This window comes from Pleurodeles waltl, chromosome 11, assembly GCF_031143425.1.
Source record: "Pleurodeles waltl isolate 20211129_DDA chromosome 11, aPleWal1.hap1.20221129, whole genome shotgun sequence".
NCBI classification, from domain to species: Eukaryota; Metazoa; Chordata; class Amphibia; order Caudata; family Salamandridae; genus Pleurodeles; species Pleurodeles waltl.
The window spans coordinates 715493842-715507133 of NC_090450.1; positions in this window are offsets into that span (position 1 = coordinate 715493842).

Sequence of the window (13292 nt, forward strand, 5' to 3'; positions counted from 1 at the left end):
TCTGCAAATGTACCACAAGCGATTGCCAGATTAAATAAATAAAGTGAGCTATAAAAATGTGTCTAAAACAGGAGTGATAAACATTATTTTTTTCATATTCAGATCATAAATATTGTTTGGTGTATACATAAAAGGATTAAAAACCATTATATGTTTAATTTCTATACATGTCTCTTCTTCCTCTATTATAGCCGCCATTTTGGAAAATGGCAGAAGGGTTGCTCTGAGGAGTTATTTTCTGTCTCAGTAAGACTACTTGACCCCCAAAACCTGTGTTTTGACATCAAACTAAAGTATATACGTCTCATGGTTCCTGAAATATTACATCACTGCAACACATCAGCTATTTTTAAAAATATCGTTCAGAAAAATTCGCCCCAGATCAGCAATGACTACCCAAGCTAAAATAACTCTTTAATGATCCATAATCAGAAATCAAAAATGAAAATCTCTGGACAACAAATTTTTTATGGAGGGGGGTCAGGATTAATAACCACCACAAGACTGTTGAAAAGTGCTACTGCCTGGCTAGTATCTCATTATCAGCACTCTCATATAGACGCAGGAAAACTTGAAAGGGCCAATCCTCCAAAATCTACTTTGAGGGAGTGGCTAAAAATATATGTTTAAAAAAGTCACTAATGCATTAGTGCCTGCTTCCAAAGAGGCCTCCAAGTGAGATGAGAATTCTATTGTCACTCTCTAGGTCACAAGTGACCAACAAACTATTAACATGTGTCCAAAGTAGTCCCAGAAAGTCTGAATTAAGTGGACCTTCGACGTATGATTAAAACCCCTCGGGCATGCTGAAACCAATAAAATAACAGACAGCCAACATGTTTCATCGTCAAATAAAAGCTACAGCAGTTTCGTCACGGAAAGGTGACCACACTGTCACCCATCGGTGTATATTTACCCCATTTCCACAGGTAAAGGCCTACCAGTTGTCAGAGGAGATTCAAGAGGTGAATTCTTTGTCAGTACCTAGAACTCTTTAAAAAACAAATGGCCACTGTAAATAAAGCCACTCTGCCAGACACCAACATAACAAGACAGAACAACTGAAAGTGTTGCCCACAGAGGTAAAAACTGAACAAACAAAATTAAAAGTAGGCTGGACAGGAGGCCAAAAAATGGAGAAGAAGTAATCTGTCCTTCATCAAAACTGGGATATACATCATAAAACCTAGAGTCATTGTGACCTAAAGACAAGGCAATGCCACACGTCACCTGACATGCACTGAACAGTGGGAACCCAGCCTAAAGAGTATACACTGTCAGTATTACCCTGTCACACAGACACCTGTCAACCCCCACTCACTTTAAAATGGACGGCCCGGTGATGGATCCAACCGCAGGCAGTAACTATTGCCTTACCATTGTGAAAACCCATAGAGTAACACTCACTCCTGATGCAGGGCTCAGAAGTTCCATTAACCGCCAGTGCATGCCACAAAACACGAGTGCAGTATTAAATACTGTACTTTCGCATCCACAGGTGCTTGGCGTCTGGAATACTAGACCACAAGTTGTCCGGCTGCCATCTTGAGAGTATGTAAATTCCAAAATGGCCACCCACGGAAATGACTCACCACTATATACTGGGTTAACAGCTGTACTTTCCCCGTGGATCTCCAATACCATCAAGGCCACCTATACATGGTATCTACTCCAGAGGAAACAAGTAATATATTTTGATTCAGCACAAAAGTGTGGAAAATAGACTAGAATGCCAAACTAAGAAGGCTGCCTCAAGAAAGCAGCAGAACTTAATGTAACTGCACTGAACATGGATTACAACATTACATCTCCCTTCAATTAACCACGACCCCAAGGTGCATCCTCAATCCCCCTTCCCATACAATAGCTGAATATATACAACTAGCCTATAGTCAGTAGGTAACCAATCTATATAGATCAACCCATTAGTGCACTGTCCACAATCCTACTCGATCCAAAGGTGAGAAAAAGGGGTAGGGGAGATCGCCGGGGTAGGGGCTCAGAAACTGATTGTACCCTTTATGGGAAATTACCTGGGCCTGTGTGATAGTTAATTTTGTACCCTCTCCCTTTACATCAGGTGGTTCAGCTCAAATCGAACAGTATATACAAAACAAATCCCCTCGGCCTACCTTCAGGTCAGAGCCTTCTCTGTTCGCTTCCTGGTCAAGACATTCTAATACAGTCCATTCAAATTCCATGGATCATAACGTGCTTCCCTATAATGTTGTACCAATTTAGTAGCCAGTCTCCCAGAATTGAGATGGCTGATGTGTTCCTGGATCTAGATTTTCACCTTGCTAGTTGTAGGCTCTATGTAGAACAGACCACATGCCCAGGTTTTCTGTGGGGTGTGAGGAGAGTGGCATTTTATTGTTGTTGTGCTTAGTTGATTGGAGGGCATCACTAATTTCCTTTCTTCCTTTTTTTAGGGCCTTTGTTTTGAGACATAATGCCACCTATGAAAGGTTTAGTCAGGAACCCATCACAGTATATTTTCTAAGGGACAAGTTAAAGTGCCATTTTCCCAGGATGTCCAACCCCAACATACTAAGTCAATCTTAACTCACACTGCCATCATAAATTCTTCACAATGTCATAGACCTTTTCAAACAAAAACACAAACCTACATTAACCACATCATACACAATCTATATATTTACACACCATAATATGATAAACTCAACTTCAAAGACGTTTAGATTCACCTTTGTATGGCAAAGCACCCACTATCATGGACATCTACTCATCATGACTGCACATCCAACATTACATTTCCACACAATCACCAGTACATCCACATGCACCACACTAACGCACTACTCCACAGCCACTTCCATCCACCCATCATCAAATGCTTACACAGCCACCAACATAAATCCATCAGAGTACACGCCCCCACAACACATTGAACATCATGCATCCACACAACCATTATTTATCAGTGCTCCGCAGTGCAACTTAATTATGCCTTGAGGCATCATCTTGTGCTCTTATACACCTAAACAATTAGGGGGTCATTTTGACCTTGGCGGTCTTTTTTCCAGACCAATGAGGGACCGCCGTGCGGAAGACCGCCAGTGGTGGCGGTTTGCCGCTTGGCCTATTATGACCGTTGGCAGCACTCCGCCCTTTTACGGACGGAGAGCCGCCAACAGCCATACTGGTGGGCGGCGGGGAAGTGGAGATTGCTCCACCTCCACCGCCACACAAACAGAACACCGCCCAGCGAATCACGTCCTGTGATTCGCCGTGGCGGTGTTCTCTTGGCGGTGTGGTGTCGGCGGAGCAGCCCCCATGGCTCCCGTCTCCTCCCGGAGGATCGTCGGACCAGGTAAGTCGATCGTCCGTGTGGGGAGGGTGGTGGGGGGGTGTTGTGTGTTGCGTGCGTGCATGGGGGTGTGCGTGTGTGTATGTCTGTAGGTATGGCTGTATGGATGTGTGTGTGTGTGTATGTTTGAATGTGGGTAGGCGTGTCTGACTGTGTGTGTGGATGTTGGCATGTATGTCGGTGTGTGTGCGTGTATGTGTGTTAGTGGTGCCTGCGTGCATGTCGGGTGAGTATGTGTGTGTGATGTTGGAGTCGGGGTGGGGAGGGGGGTCCTGCCACCTTTGGGGGGTGGCAGGGGTGGTGGGGGATGTAGTGGAGGGAGTCGGGTGGGGGAGACCCCTATCAGTGCCAGGGAAGGAATTCCCTGGCACTGATAGTGCTTACCGCCATGGATTTCATGGCAGTTCAAACCGCAGGAAATCCACGGCGGTAAGCCGGGTCAAAATACCGCCGGCGGTATAGTGACGGCCGCCGGGCTGGAGACCCAGGTCTCCAGCCCGGCGGGCGGAACGGAGAACCGGCGGATGACCATGGCGGTAACCGCCATGGTCATAATACGCTGAGGAAAGACCGCAAGCCTGTTGGCGGTCTTACCGCCGCTTCTCCGCCTTCCGCCAGGGTCATAATGACCCCCTTAGTCTCTTTAACATGTTTCAAGCTTTAAAAAGAAATAAGGTGGGAGTTGAGGGTCACTCACAATGGAGTTTGTCAATGAAGTGACGATAGCACCAATTCAATATATTTATGTTAACGGTGAAGCTACAGTTAATAAATTATTCATTCTTAACTACCTTGTAACAATCTGTGTATCTGTGTTCATATATATATATATATATATATATATATATATATATATATATATATATATATATATATGTGTGTGTGTGTGTACATATATATACACTAAAGAAACAAAAATGTTAATGTGGAGTTATATGTGAGGAAGGTAGTAAGATTTTAACTAAAGTTTTTTAAAAAACGCATTCACTGAAAAAGCAATACCATTTAAAAACCAAAAAACACTTAAATTCAGACGTTATACTTAATTGACATAAGGTTAACGAGCACCGCAACAGATTTAAAATGTCATCAGTAATGTAATGTGCAAGTTCATAGCAGTTCATCACAGCATTGCAAGTTAAACTTATACTTATGCAGAAGGCGTGTGCAGTGGAGGTTGGCAGCAGAGCCTGACTTGCGTACAGACCTTGCTGCAACCACCTGCTGTGCACAGCCTTTAGCCGTGCATGGTGGAGGGATTTGCTGCAGGACCTGAACTAAGGCCAGGCCCTGCTCTTAAACCCCTGTTGGCGGACAAACTCCCATTAGCGGGCAACTACTCAGACACCCACCCCACATTCTTCCTTTTTTTTTTCTTGCTGATCCCCCAGGAGCAAGGGGATTGCGCTGGTTCCCGTGGGACTCCTCCAGGAGTACATGGGACCACAATGGCTCCAGAAGTACTAACAAAGGATTGCGGCACCCAAAAAAAAAAAAAAGAGTTTTTAATTGTCTCTAGCACACCCCTCAAAAAGGACCTAGGTGCCAGCGTTCCCCTACCCTGCAACCATAAACCTTATTTTTAGATTTCATCTGCACAATGCCTTCACAGGCTGCTTTGCAACATGGCTAAAAGTAAAGAAAAGAAAACGATGTGACATGGTCAACACTGGCCTTTTGTTTTTCTTTACTTTAAGCCATATTGCACAGGTCTCTGGGCTGCTGTGCAACATGTCTAAGCAAACAGTGATAGAGCCAATAGAGCTTGCGTAGGCAAATCTACTGGCTTCGCCAATGCTTGTTAGGGTCGAGCCTGCGTTGCATGCGCTTGTGCATGCGTATCACATAGAGACACTTTTGTATTTAGAAAAGGGCTCGGAGCCCTGTCGACGTCACCTCAGTGTTTTTCATTGGTTCGTGGGCTTGCCTAATAAAATCTGCTTGCTTTCATTAGTCGAAGGCACGCATACATCATGCCTTTTCCGGTGGCTAGCCCTCCACCAGCGCAGCGACCAAGTACAGAAAACATGCGAGGCTCGCTGTTTTCCATCGGGCTCGTGGACTTCTTTTTCTCTAATTTACGAGCGCGATCTCGTTTTGCAGAAGTCGAGCGCTTTACATAGTTAATTTCACTTTTTCGGGTTGTGTACATGAATGCACTTTTGCCCGATAGGTGAAAAGTCGGGTTAGGAGTTTACAACGCGATCAGATCTAACATGAGCAAACGCGAGACCAGTTGCATTGTAAATGCTTGTTTTTCTTTTGTTATTTTAATGCACGGGACACGGAGACAGAGGTTCCAAGTCCTCTAATGGCAGCTACAATATTTTTGTTTATGTTGCATCCAGCCAATCGCAGCGGGAGGGCCTGCTGGAGCATTTTGCTCCTACAGGAACAAGACTTAATATGGGGGGAAAAAAGCCCTCTTTGCTAACTGGGATGCTTTACTGTTTGAATTTGCAGTACCGCAGCAGTCCTGAGGGACTCCCGCTGGACAACCTGCTTAAAATGTTGAACTTTAATTTCTCAAAAACCAATGAACAGCTTTACAACACATCACAAAACGCACACTTTCTTTGATGTGCTTCTGTTAAGTTGTTTTTCTGTATCCGTGTCCAATTTTGTTAATGGAAAAAGAAGGGGGAGAGCAGACAGAGCGTTATGGGAGACTTACTCTTTTTCTCAGCCCACATGATGGATCACCCCAAATGATTGCAGGATGGAGCAGGTGTAGATGAACTTTTTTGGAATGTTTTGTGAAGACTGTTAGTATCACCATTCACAGCGCTAGTACATCTCATTCAAGTTAAGTGGGATCAGGCCAACGTGCTTGAATCTGAAACACAAAGAAACAGACATCAACTCCAAGTCATGAATTGGGAAGCGTAGGGTAAGTCCACCTATTTAAATGGAAACAAGTTTTCCTATGCCTGAATGTTGGGTTGTTTTCATAATGAAAGGGGATGTTTTTGTAATTTTCATTACGTTTGAAAACCATTATTTGAAATTTGCAGATTGCAACTGTTGTGATTGCTATTTTATGCACGCATATCTTCAAACTGGGAAGTGTTCATTGGAAACGTGAATTTGTGGACCGCTTCTGCTCCAGAAAGTTGATGTTTATCCAAAAAAGGCAATACTCAACTTGGCCCTCTTCAATGGTCTTACTGAGTGGTAAATTTTTGCAGGCCAACAAAAAGTGTTACAGTGCAACAGATCTGCTTAAAAATGCCTAGGGCACTTATGCAAGTGAGAATGAGTTGATGGCCAATATGTTTTGGGAAGAATTTATACCTTGCTCGCACAAATGCCATTTGATTCGGGGGTCACCACCAGCCCTTATTGACAAGGGCAATGACTCTTTTAAGATGGTGCCTCAGGTGATAGTCCCAATCCTCAGTTCTTAGTAATTAAAAAATACTCCTGGCTGGATGACCTTTTCCTGAGGCCAGGCGCACCCAGTCCCACGTGGTGGCTTCATGAGAAAAAATTCGACCACTCATCTATATTTACCAACAAATAAAGGTCTGATTAGAGGCATCATGAACATTGCCTTTTTTTTTTTTTTTTAAACAAAACATTTGGCAAAAACCGAGATTCAGTTTTGTAATAATTACTTCACACCCTAAATGTGCCCTAGGACCATTTCATTAAGAAAAATCCTGGCAACACTTGCCTGGCATAAAAAAAGGTGTACCATTCAGTAATTGTCTTGCAAAACTCAGATACTGCATGTTATGTTCCATTACAAGAAAACTACTCCGAGTCTATAGGATTACCGCACTTGGTAATTTCCGCAAACAAGTTACTGGTAATGTCATAGTGTGGCAAATACTCACTCCTTTCTGCACAACTCATTATGAGCACAACTGTGACAAAAAAGTGAACTTTTTTTTAGCAAACCTATTTATAATTATTTTATGCATTCTGCATCGATGAGGGTGAAGCAATGAACTTTCACACACTTAACATGCAGCGCGCAGGGAGAACGGAATTAGAATAGGCAGTAGACATCTGGTCACTTTAAGCAGAAGGGGTCTGATAGCAGACAATTTACCCTTGCCTTAAGTCATCCTTGCTCCTTCTGATGTGCCTAACAGCTGCCACCCAGCGTTGTGTAGTACTGCACTGAAGCAGTTCCCTTTGGGACTCCTGCTCTCACTCAGTAAAAGCCAAAGAAGTGGCCTGCAGGGGGTTGGGGGCAGCATCGAAGGGGGTTCAGAGGTTGCCAATGACAGATGAGCAGGCTTGGGCAACCGACTTTCAGCTCAGCAGTGGCCCAGCAGGTGGATAGCCTGTTCCAGTCTAAGCCCCCTTCCTCTTGAAAACAATCTATACATAGAACAGCAGCTGGTCCACAAGCTCTTAGGCCTCACTGTCTCCTACCAGGAGTCTGAATCCTCTCCATCAATCAGCGCACTCTCCAATCTTCCCCAACATTCCACTTTAAGAACAAGTTCAGAGGGCATTTGCTCGCATGTTCAACTCTTGGATGAAGCCAAAGACCAATGCAGACGGTATTCCTAGTTTTTTGTCCTGAGCTGCGCTCTCAAGGCTGTACTTTCTGCCATTCAAAATTACCACTTTTCAACCATTCTTAAAAATAAATGAGGACTGTATGACTTTCCCCAAAATATTTCTGGTTTGAAGCTGGAATATTAAATAAGCCTCCTGGTATATTTGGGAGAAAGTTGCTCTTTCCCCAAATATTCCACAACTGGAGTAAGAATAATAATTTTGGCCTCCCAGTGTGCTCCACGCCCACTGCTGCTCTGAGGGTGCAGTTCAGGGCAAGAAACAGGAACTAGCAATCCCCATACACCAGCCGACCCTTGTTAGGTCGAGCCTACAGAGAGCAGAAGGTTGCAAAAGATCTATTGTCACCCATTTGTTTGTTTTTGCTTAGTCCATTTTGTGTCTTTCTCCTTGTCCCTCCAGCAAAGCCTCTTTCCTTGTGTCCTTCCACTGCTCATTTTCAGGGAACTACCATAGCACTACACAAGAGTGTTTTCCAGCTGCCTCCCTTGTGTTCTGCTCTCACCTTCCCACTATGCGTTGCTCTGCCCATGATTCTCTCCACCCATCATTGCTTGTCATCTGTGTTGCTCTAACCAAACCTGTGCTCCATATGCTCTCTTACAGTACTCTTACCCACCACCCATCATGTACTGCTTGTCTCACTCCCTCCTCCCCCTCAACTGCTCCTCTGTTAGTCCCAAACACCCAAATGTCTGTGGTCCTTTCTTTTGTAATTGGTGCTGTTGCACTAAATTTACTGACTCAAGTGCTGTCCACCATCTTGGATACATAACTAAAAAAAAATAAACCACTTTGCACAATTCGAGGCATGCATGTGTCAGGAAAATGACAACTGCTACTGCTCCGTCATAAGCAATTGGCAAAGCCAACAGGTCCCAAAGGTGAGAACCTTTGGCTTTGCCAATGCTTGTTACATTCTGTCTTGTATTGCACCACTTTCCTTCTTCTGCGTCTATCATTTCCATTGCTTTTTAGGTCTCACCTGCCAGACAGGTGATATCTGTCTGTAGGCGAAATACTTAGGTTTGTTAACTATGCCAATAACTTATAGTGGGATTTATGCCCACCCATTAATTACCACTGGTTAGTTTTACAGTCATCTGCTTGCTGCTTATGGGAGGTCTTGTTCAGTTATTTAGGTGCCATATGCAAAGGCTCCTGCATCTTCTAAAACAGGTAATTTTATGCTTTAATTTAGTTTTCTCACCTTTAATTTAGCTTCTCTTGTTTTACCAGTAGCTAAATTCCACAAGTGGTCTTGTGGCTGTACAGAAGGGGTCGCTGGACCCTGGTTTGTTTTTCCTTTTCCCTCACTCGTTTTTAATTCTGTGTCAGGACCGGAGGCTCAGATTATGCTTCTCTTTCTTTACTACTCAAAAAACAGCAGCCAATCACAAAACAGAAAACCTCCACTACATTTCCCAGGATGCTTCGCCCAACATGTCCACCAATCACATCTCATGAAACCCTATTAGAGTCCTTTACACCACCTTGAACTCCTCTTTCTGTGCTGCTCGAGCAGACAAGATAAGTGCCTTTAACGTTTCACTGGTGATTCCAATTTGACTTGTATGCTTCAGGCCTCTACGGCTTTCTTACCTAATTTTCTGTGCCTCGGTCCTGGGTGGTGAACGGGCTGTTCTCGTGCACAGCTACCTGCTGCGGAGCGCCCGCCTTACCGGGCTCCTCGCGCCCAGCCGCTCATCAGCTGGGTGCTTAATCCGCAGGGGTATCTGCCTGTTACAGGTAGGTAGATATTTTAGTCACAGCGCGGGTCGGACACACCCTCAATCGCTGCTGTTCCTGCACCTGCCCGGAGCCTCCCCCTCATCAGGCCTGAGTGGAGAGCAGAGGAGAGACGCGTAGCCCAAATGGGCTTGTCCCTAGTAGGATTGGGCTACGCATGGTCCTCCGTTTGTGTCTCCTCCTTGCGTGCATAACTCACATTCCTGCCCCCGTGTCTAGATGCTGCGCTCTGGCTGAAACAGAGCAGGCCCTGCAACGTGAGAGGAGTGCACGCTCAGATAAATCAATATTAAATAGTTACTGTGGCTCTCCTTGACGCCCTCTCCATAGAAGGGGGCCGGAATAAATTATTACACAGCTTAGGCTGAGGAGCATTAATTTTGAAAGTCTGCAGTAGGGGTTGCTCCCCCCAGCTTTATTCTCTAGCGACTTCCTGGACCTTGATTTTGCAGACATATACCATTAAATATGACCGATTGGGTGCCCTTCGGAGTATGGGCAATACAGTGAAGACCCACACGGTCAGTTCCTGGGTGACAGTCTGTCTGAGGCGATTGATGCCTTTGTGCAAAAGTCAGTAAGCAGGGCGCTTGCAGCTTCTGTGCCACGGAAGATCAATCAGGCTTTGGTGGCTGCTCTGAAACCCATAACCCATCAGCTAGAGCAGTTCGCTAAAAAGCAGGGACTGTTCCCTTTGTGGGAAAGCAGCTCAGTGTAAAGGGGTTCGTCCCCCACCAGCAAGGAGAAGGAATCTTCCCTCCCTTGGCCTCATGACGGGGCCATGTCTGCAATAAAGCAGTCCTTCAAGAATGACCATCTCTATTGTTCTATCCCTTCCACCTCAAAGGCTTCCTACATAGGAGCTAATCCTTCTTCTGAATCAGATCCCAGCTACTTTGACTCATCTCACTCAAGCAAATCCCTGGGCTAGCGCAAAAGGGCAAGGCTTGGTACTTTTGCCAAAGACCAAGAACTGACGGGCTCCCCACCCCCAACCCGTTCCAATTTAACCCAGAGGATATTGTGCACCCCCGTTTAGCCGACTGGGTCCCTGCGCCTGCTGTAACAGATTACTTGCATGACAAATTATGCAAAAGCTTTGATAAGGAGGTCCTCAACAGGCTGCAGGTAGAATGTCCTAGGCCCGAGATCTCCAGCAAGGTGGCGGATACGTCTGAGATAGATGCTAGTATGCTCAAATTCCTCCCAAAATTTGCCAAGGATCCAAAGAAAGGGATTGATTGAGCCTGGCGGTCCTGCCAGGACAAACTTCTGGAATTATCGGGTCCTCTGGCAAAGATCCTCGAAATGGCTTTGAGTACCAAAGAAACCGGCGCTCCTATCGACCCCCACACCCTAGCCGGGGGGGACACAGAGGGCGATTTGCCTGCTAGGCAGCGCCAAATTGTCTGAAAGGTGCAAATCGCTCCTCATGAGGATCGATTCTAATTTGACAGAGCTGGCTCTTGCGGATGCCGGCCCCCTGACCGAGGGTCGCCTCTTTAGCGGCAAATTTGTAAAGGACATTTCCAAATATGTCACAACATTTACACAATTGGATAAGGCGCAAGCAAATATTAACAAGATGTTTCATTCTGGAAGGGGCGCTCGTCAGACCGTGCATACTTTAAGGCTCCCAAAGAGGAAACTTTAGTCGGGGGCAAGATTACAGCAGAGGTGGCACATTCTTCCTTTCCACTTCCGTTTCTCAAGACGCAGAGGGCAGAGACACCGCCCAATCAAGTTTTGCTGCAGGCAAGTGTCTTCAATTCATGGCTAATTCAGTTGGGGGGGGGTCGGGTGCAGTACTTTCTATGCAATTGGCATCGCGTGACTAAAGACGCATGGGTATTACAGACAGTGCAAGGTTTTCACTTGGAATATTATCAGACTCCCTCGGCAACGGGCCCCTCCTCCTCCTCTGTATTTTTCCCTATTTAGTTTCATAGATTTAGAAATTCAGGCATTGTTGCAGAAACACACGGTTGCCTTCTGCGAACCCCATCCATCCGGCTTTTGCAACAACATTTTTCTTGTCCAAAAACGAGGGGGAAGGCAATTTTAGTCCTCAATCTCAGAGACTTCAATTATTTCATTGTTTACCGGCACTTCAAGATGGACGGTCTTTATCTACTGCCGGATTTACTTCTTAGAGGGGACTGGTTCATGAGTTTGGATCTGAAGGATGCCTATCTCACTATCCCCATTTAGCATCCACACAGGAGATTCCTCCAATTCACATGGAGGGACAAATGGCAGGAATATTTGGTCCTGGCTTTCGTCAGCACCCTGGTGCTTCACCAAACTGCTCAAGCCAGTGATAGCACACTTGCCAGAGAAAGAGATCAGAATGATAATTTATCTAGACGATATTTTAATCATGGCTCAATCCCGACAATTGGTGACGCAGCACGGTCTCATGACGATATCTCTCTTGCAGGACCTCGGGTTTGTTATAGACAAGAGCAAATCGAGCCTAGCTCCCACCAGAACGGTGGAATTCCTGGGGTTTGTAATCAACTCGGAGACATCTGAATTGATCCTTCCCCGGTCCAAGCTTCGAGACATCAAGAGAGAGTTGAGAATAGCCTTGGCACAACCCTCTCTGTCCCTGAGAATAGCACGCATTGTAAGTGTCTTAGCTTCCTCAGTTCAGGCAATATTTACGGGCCCTCTTCATTAACGTGCCTTGCAGAGGCTCAAGATTCAGCATCTACAGAAAGGTCTGGGATACTAGGATCAAGTTCCCCTGACAGAGTAGGTAAGAGCAGAACTACAGTGGTGGTTGACGCAGGTGGAATGCTGGAATGGCAGAGCCATTTTTAGCTCCTAACCGGAAATAATAATAGAGTCCGATGCCAGCCAGTGAGGATGGGGAGCTCGATGTGTGGACCTCTCAACAGGGAATGGGGGGGGTGGGGAGGGTGGAGGGTGGATGGTCTCAGCAAGAACTTGAACTTCATATCAACTGTCTAGAGTTACTAGCAGGATCATTTGCAATCAGGACCTTGTCCCTCAAGGACGTTTCAGGCTCCATTCTGTTAAGGATTGACAATATTTCGGCCGTCCGCTACATCAACAAGTTGGGGGTACCTGATCTCCTCTTCTGGCCGAGATTGCCAAAGACTTCTGGCATTGTTGCCTGACCCACAAGCTGACAGTTGTAGCAGAATACATCCCGGGGCAGACTAATGTAATAGCGTACTGGAACTCCAGGTACCTCAGAGACCACAGCGACTGGAAGCTTCACCCCCGGCTATTCCAGTTAACCCAGAAGGTATGGGGTCAGTGCAAGATTTGCTTCCTGTTAGAATCGACATCTGGAGAGTTCTTCAGCTGGAGGCCAGACCCTCCAGCGAGGGCCACAGATGCCTTTTCCCAGGACTGGTCAGGGGATCTCAATTATGTCTTTCCCCCCTTTGCAATGATATCGAGAGTAGCAACCCAGATCAAAAGGCAGGCAGCAGAGATGGTGATCAACCCGGATTGGAAAGCGCAACTGTGGTTTCCATTACTTCTAGAACTAGCATGTGACTCCCCCTGCTTCTTCCTTGGTCGCAGGAGATGCTTTTGTGGACCCTGGGGGAGATGTACCCTCTAGTAGTAGAGACAGTTGCAGCTGATGGCCTGGAGATTTTCAGGCAGCAGTGGAGTTTGCCAGACATTTTGGACACGG